We start from the raw sequence: 5,728 nt of genomic DNA, 5'->3' as shown, positions 1-5,728 counted from the left end.
CACTGGCTGGGGTCCATTTTGTATATAACTTTTATGAAAAAAGAAAACGGTAATTATCTCACGCATCAGCCTTTGGCGCTTACACAGTCCTCTTTTTTTTGTTGTTGTTGTTATTTATTTTAAACGGGGCAGGGCCCTGTTTTGGGGAGGGGTGGGAAAGAGTATCATGGGAGATGGTAACCATGGTAACATCTTATTCTAATGAAATGTAGATTTTTATTTTCTACTTTTGATGATTAACATCCTATAAAAAAATTTAAAATAACCCAACCAAAACCAATGCGAGCCCTGCCTGCTCGGACGCCTCTCCAGCCAGTGTCTCTGATGTTGGGGTTAGTGCCTTAGAGGGTACTGGGGGTCCAGTCTTCCTGTTCCATTGTTGGAACTGAAGCCAACTCTGTCCTGTGCCACAAGGAGCCCACCCTCAGCAGCCTGGGCCACCAGGTTCCCACAGGAAGGGCTGGAGTGGCCAGGAAGTCTTGTGTGCACACTTCTGGAAGGGAACCTTTACATACGGGCTTTCCAAAGTTTACATTTTCATTTTCCTTTATCAGGGATTTTTGGGGTTGGGGGGGCAGGGGGATGCCTGAGAGCATATTTTCTGTGAGAATATGTTTGGCAGATCGTTCTTCAATTGTGTTTTAGAAGAGGAAAAAGAAAAAAAAAATTATGAGGATCTAGGGAGAGCCTTGTGGTGTTGCCTGTCTTCCGGGCGCGGCGGCGCTGCAGGAAGGAAAACACAAAAGCACACTCAAGGATGGCAAAGCTGTGTCTGAAGCTGGTCCGCAAAGAGAAGGAAAAGGAAACTGGGTATGAGACAGACAGCCTCCCCTCCCTCTGGTAGGAGCCCCCAACGGGTAATCTGAAACTCAATTAGCCAGGCTGCCACCACACTGGAGCACTTCCGGTTAAACTGGCCAACAGAGAACAGCGTATCTCTGATCCAAACAGGGGGCTGTGGTTCATCTTTCCTGTCCGACTTCCTGACGTGAACCCTGGGTCTTACGGATCATGGGTGGGACGGCTCTGCTCCTCAGACAGCTGGGGAGATCTACACTGATTTTCTGGACGTGGGTGGGAGGTGCCTGCCAAGAGGCCCAGTATGGAATGGTTGGTCCCATTCCCAGAGCTTCTTTGGACAATCCGGAGATGGCCGGCCGGGCCACAGGGAGGAGGGCTAAGTGGCCACCCTCAGCCTTGGGGAGCTGAGTAGCTACACTGTATTGTCACAGTGTGTTTGCACTTTTCAGACCTTCTAGCTGGTACAGATTGTATATTGATAGTACATATCAATTTGTTTATGTCTTTGAGATAAAGGCTGGAAACTTGAGAATATATATTTGGAATATAATGTTAGAGCATTTTCCGTACATGTGTTAAGAGCCTTCCGTCCACGTGTGCTTCAGGGGGTCACCGGTTCCAGTATCTTTTTGAGAAAGTGTCTACATTGCTATTTTATTGCCCCAATTTGATACACCCTCCATTTGATGTTTTGGTATTTGGAGTTGATCTCTGATACAAAGCTGTACCATATGCAGGATGTCAGTTGTGGTGTGACTGGATGTACTTGCATCAATAAATGAACATGTTGCTCTTCTCCCTTGCCTGTGTGTGTGTGCGCCTAAGGAGCCTGGAGTTAGGGAGGTGGCAGCAGGGACTGCAGGGTTCCATCCACTGTAGGCTTCAAAGATGGGGAACCCAGCAAGGAATGTTTGTTTGCAGCCCGACTACATTCTGACAAATGACTTCTCAGGTGATTAATGAGACTAGCAAAGGATGCGCAGGATGAGTATGACATTCCAGCTTTTCTCAGAGAACACACCCAAGGATGTCATAAAAGTTAGGGACATCTTGTTCATAAGATTAGTCATAATCTTTTGCCTGCGGGGCTGCTGCATCCTGATGTTTCCTGCAGGTACCTGCTCTACCCTCCTGTAAAGCGCTCTGCTAGGCACGGCTTACATGGGAAACGGAATCTAGCACACAGGGGACCATCCTCAGGGGACCGAAGAAAAAGTGCAAGTCTAAAATTGTCCCTTCCAAACTCTATTTATTTTTTTTAAAACTTTTTAAACAAAGTAAAATGGAGTTTGCTCTCAGAAGAGCTTCATCAAAAGAGACCCCAGAGAAGCGCTCTGGGCCTTTCCCATAATCCATTGCGCTAAAGGCCATTTCCAGGTGGACTGCACGTGTAAGTTCAAGAAGCATCGTAATAGTCTAAAAGAAGATGTAAAAGATCCTTTTACATTTTGCAATAAGAAAATGTTTCTTATACATTCAGATTAGTAACTGTATGTGCAAAACAGTGAACACAATATATTTTTAAAAAATGCAAAGACTCAAAGCAAGGGTTCAAAAGAACAAATGGTCCAGTCAAGAAGACGGGTTATGGATAGGAACAGAGTACTCAGAAGAAACAATAATGGTCAAGAAATGCCTTAAAAATCATTCAGCATCCTTAGTACTAGGAAAATGCAAATTAGAACTACTTTGAAGTTTCATTTTCCCTCAGGTGGGAGGGCTAAGACACTGCCTGAGGACCAGTGTTGGTGAGGGTGTAGGGAGAGGGGGGCCCTCATCCCTGTTGGTGGGATTGAAAGTTGATGTGGACAGTCTGGAAATCACTGTGGAGAATTAGCAAAACACTGAACATAATATATAAATATAGCTTAACACATAACACACTTCTTGGCCTATGTCCAAAGGACGACAGCTCAGCATCCCACGGTTCCTTGTTCAACTCTGTTCACTGCTGCTCTGTTCACATCAGCCAGGAAACAGAAACAACTTAAATGCCCCCAGTTGATAAATGGGTAACAAAGTAGTACACACACACACACACACACACACACACACACACACACAATGGGATTCTGTTCAGGTCTGAAGAAGAGCAAAATCGTGAAATCTGCAAGTAAATGGATGGAACTGGAGAATACTGTACCCAGCAAAGTAACCTAGCCACAAGGAAGCGCATGGTGCTTCTTGGCTCTTACTTGCAGGCCCTAGCTCTGAAAGTTTACATTTAAACACATACCTGGAAGCCAGCAAGGAGGCAGTAGCTCTGGAGAGGTGGGGCTGAGGTGGTATGAGGGGAGAGGGAGGTGGGGGAGGGGCTTAATTGGGGGGGAAGGGAGAGACACATAACACTGTCACAGGGTGACAACACTCCTTCAAGAGTTATAAACTAGGGCTGGAGAGATGGCTCAGCAGCTAAGAGCACTGGCTGCTCTTGCAGAGAAGCAGGGTTCAATTTCCAGCATCCACATGGTGGCTCATGACCATTCATAACTCCTGTTCCAGGAGCTCCAACAAGCTCCTCTGGCCTCCACAAGCGCTATATGCACGCAGTGCACAGACATACAGACAGACACAGCACTCACACATGTAAAATAATAAAGAAAAAATTTTAAAGAGTCACAGCTGAACAAAACCCCCAGTACCAGGCAGAGACCTCCCTTCCAGATATTGGTCAGGGGTCCAAGAAACCTCCCAAACAATGCAGGCTACTGCCACTGCCGTTAGCTGCCCCCCCAGAACTTGGATGTAAGGCCCTGCCATTGAAGACACCACATACCTCAGATACAGAGCTTAGATCATGGAGCTGCCCCTGACTCCTTGAGGACCTGCTCTCATAGCTGAAGGTGCTATGCAGGCTGCGAAAGGAGAAAAGTTATTAATAGTCTATTCGATGTAAAACCTGGAAACCAGGAGCATGACCGGCCTGGTAAGATTCCCCAGGGACAGTAGGGGCACTTACACCCCGGGGAAAACAACAGTTTTAATTAATTATCTAATCAAGGCCTACTCAACAGGTGGAATTTCTGCACTATAAACTCACCAGCTACCTGGGCTGGAGAGCTCCTAGACCCAAGAGGAGAATCCCTTGTCATTTGCCAGCAGCACTATAGTTTCTAACTGTGTTCTAAATCCTCACCCTTGTAGTACCCACAGAGAAGTGTAGCTCTCAAGCCTCACCTGAGGCACTGCTTCTTTGTAGTAAAAGCAATGGAGTTTCCCTTCCAATGATTCCAAGTTCAGATATATGACACAAAGGGTCCTGACTGAGGCTCCAGGGGACACTCAAGCTTCCCCCTTGACAAGCCACCTTTCCTTAACTACGTTATATCTGTATATTTTCCATAAGTTCCCACAACAGCTCATTAAGCTTTGAGCACTCCACGGCTCTCTATCCCAAAGCTCCAAAACCTTCTACCTTTCTCCCTGAAACAGTCCCAGGTACAAAGCCATATGGTCAGACCCATCACAGTAACCCCACTCTTGGTACTAACTTCTGTTCGAGTTTGTTTTCTGATAAACACTGGGAACAAAAGCAACTTTGGCCTAAGTTGTACAGCAGCCTGCATAGCACCTTGGACACAATGAAGTGCCCAATACCGTTTTGTTCAATTAGTATTAGTCAGCATTGTCTAGAGGAACAGACTCTATATGCACACAATATATATTATATGTAATTACATATATTACTGACTTGGCTTATGTTACAATAGTAACATTGGTTTTCTCACACCTGAGTGGCTGTGAACCTAATAATTATTCAACTTTCATCAGTCAGTAACTCCAGTAGCTGTGTCACCCTGGGAAAGCCGACAGCCTAGCATTAAGTTGCTCAGTCCATGAAGCTGGCTGTCACAGCAGTCCCAACCTGGCACAGAAGACCTAGAGTCTTCCGGGAGAGTCTTGGTCAATGATGGAAACCTAGGAATATTGGAACTGATATCAGTGAAGGGAACATCACGAGCAATTAATAGGTTTCTTTCTTTCCATCAGTGGTGCAGATATAGGGCCAGATTAGACCAGATTAAAAACAGATAAATGCAGTTTGGTTAGGAGGCACCTCTCCATCTGGTTCACTGACCTCACAGGAGGAGGTCAACATCCGGGCTAAAACACCTTAGGTGAGGAGTGATGGCTACCAGCTAGGAGCTGGGATTGTGGTAAAACACTCAGCCCTGGGCGGGCACTCTTTGGTGGGTTGCCGGAAACTCAGAGACTGGGGGTTGGGGGGAGTGACATATTAGCCTGGAGTTTTCTCCAAGCAGGTAGGGAAGTTTTCTCGTCTGGGAGGGATTGGAAGTGGGGGAAGGAGGGCAGGTGGGGTGTCCCAGCTTGAGCAGGGGTCAGCTGGGGATTCCAGTCTAACAAGCAACAACAGAACAAATCAACGCAGTGCAAGCAAACCCCAAATCATCTTTCTTCGGACACGTCCTTTTTCACCTAGGATGCTCCCAGACTCCGAGCAAGTCTTCCCACATCAATCAGTACAATTCTTCGGCTGAGGTTTCCGTCGCAGGTGACCTACGATGTGGCAAGTGGACATTAAATCCAAACAAGCCATTAAAAAAAAAATTGGCAAAACCCAAATGAACAGGTATTTCCCCCAAGATGGCCAGTGACCATATGCTAAGGTACCCACCACCTCTTCCCTAGGCATAAACTAAATTAAAGCCTAAGTGAGATGTTCACACCTACCAGAGGTTAGACTTGACGGGTATTAACTAAAGACACAGAGAATAGCATGTAGGGAGGAGTTGAGGCGACTGGTCTCCCATGACTGATAAGGGTTCTTCACTGCAAAGAACTGGAACTAGTTTGCCAACCCTGACGAGGCAGGGAAAAAGCGGAAGACATAAATAAATGAGACTAGTAGTGACAACGAGGTGGAGTTAACCTAAATTCTGTCTATAACGTAGGAAGCAAGACGACA

The sequence above is a fragment of the Micromys minutus genome (assembly GCF_963924665.1).
Source record: "Micromys minutus genome assembly, chromosome: 3".
In the NCBI taxonomy this organism is placed as follows: Eukaryota; Metazoa; Chordata; class Mammalia; order Rodentia; family Muridae; genus Micromys; species Micromys minutus.
Note: the sequence above shows the minus strand (reverse complement) of the source record.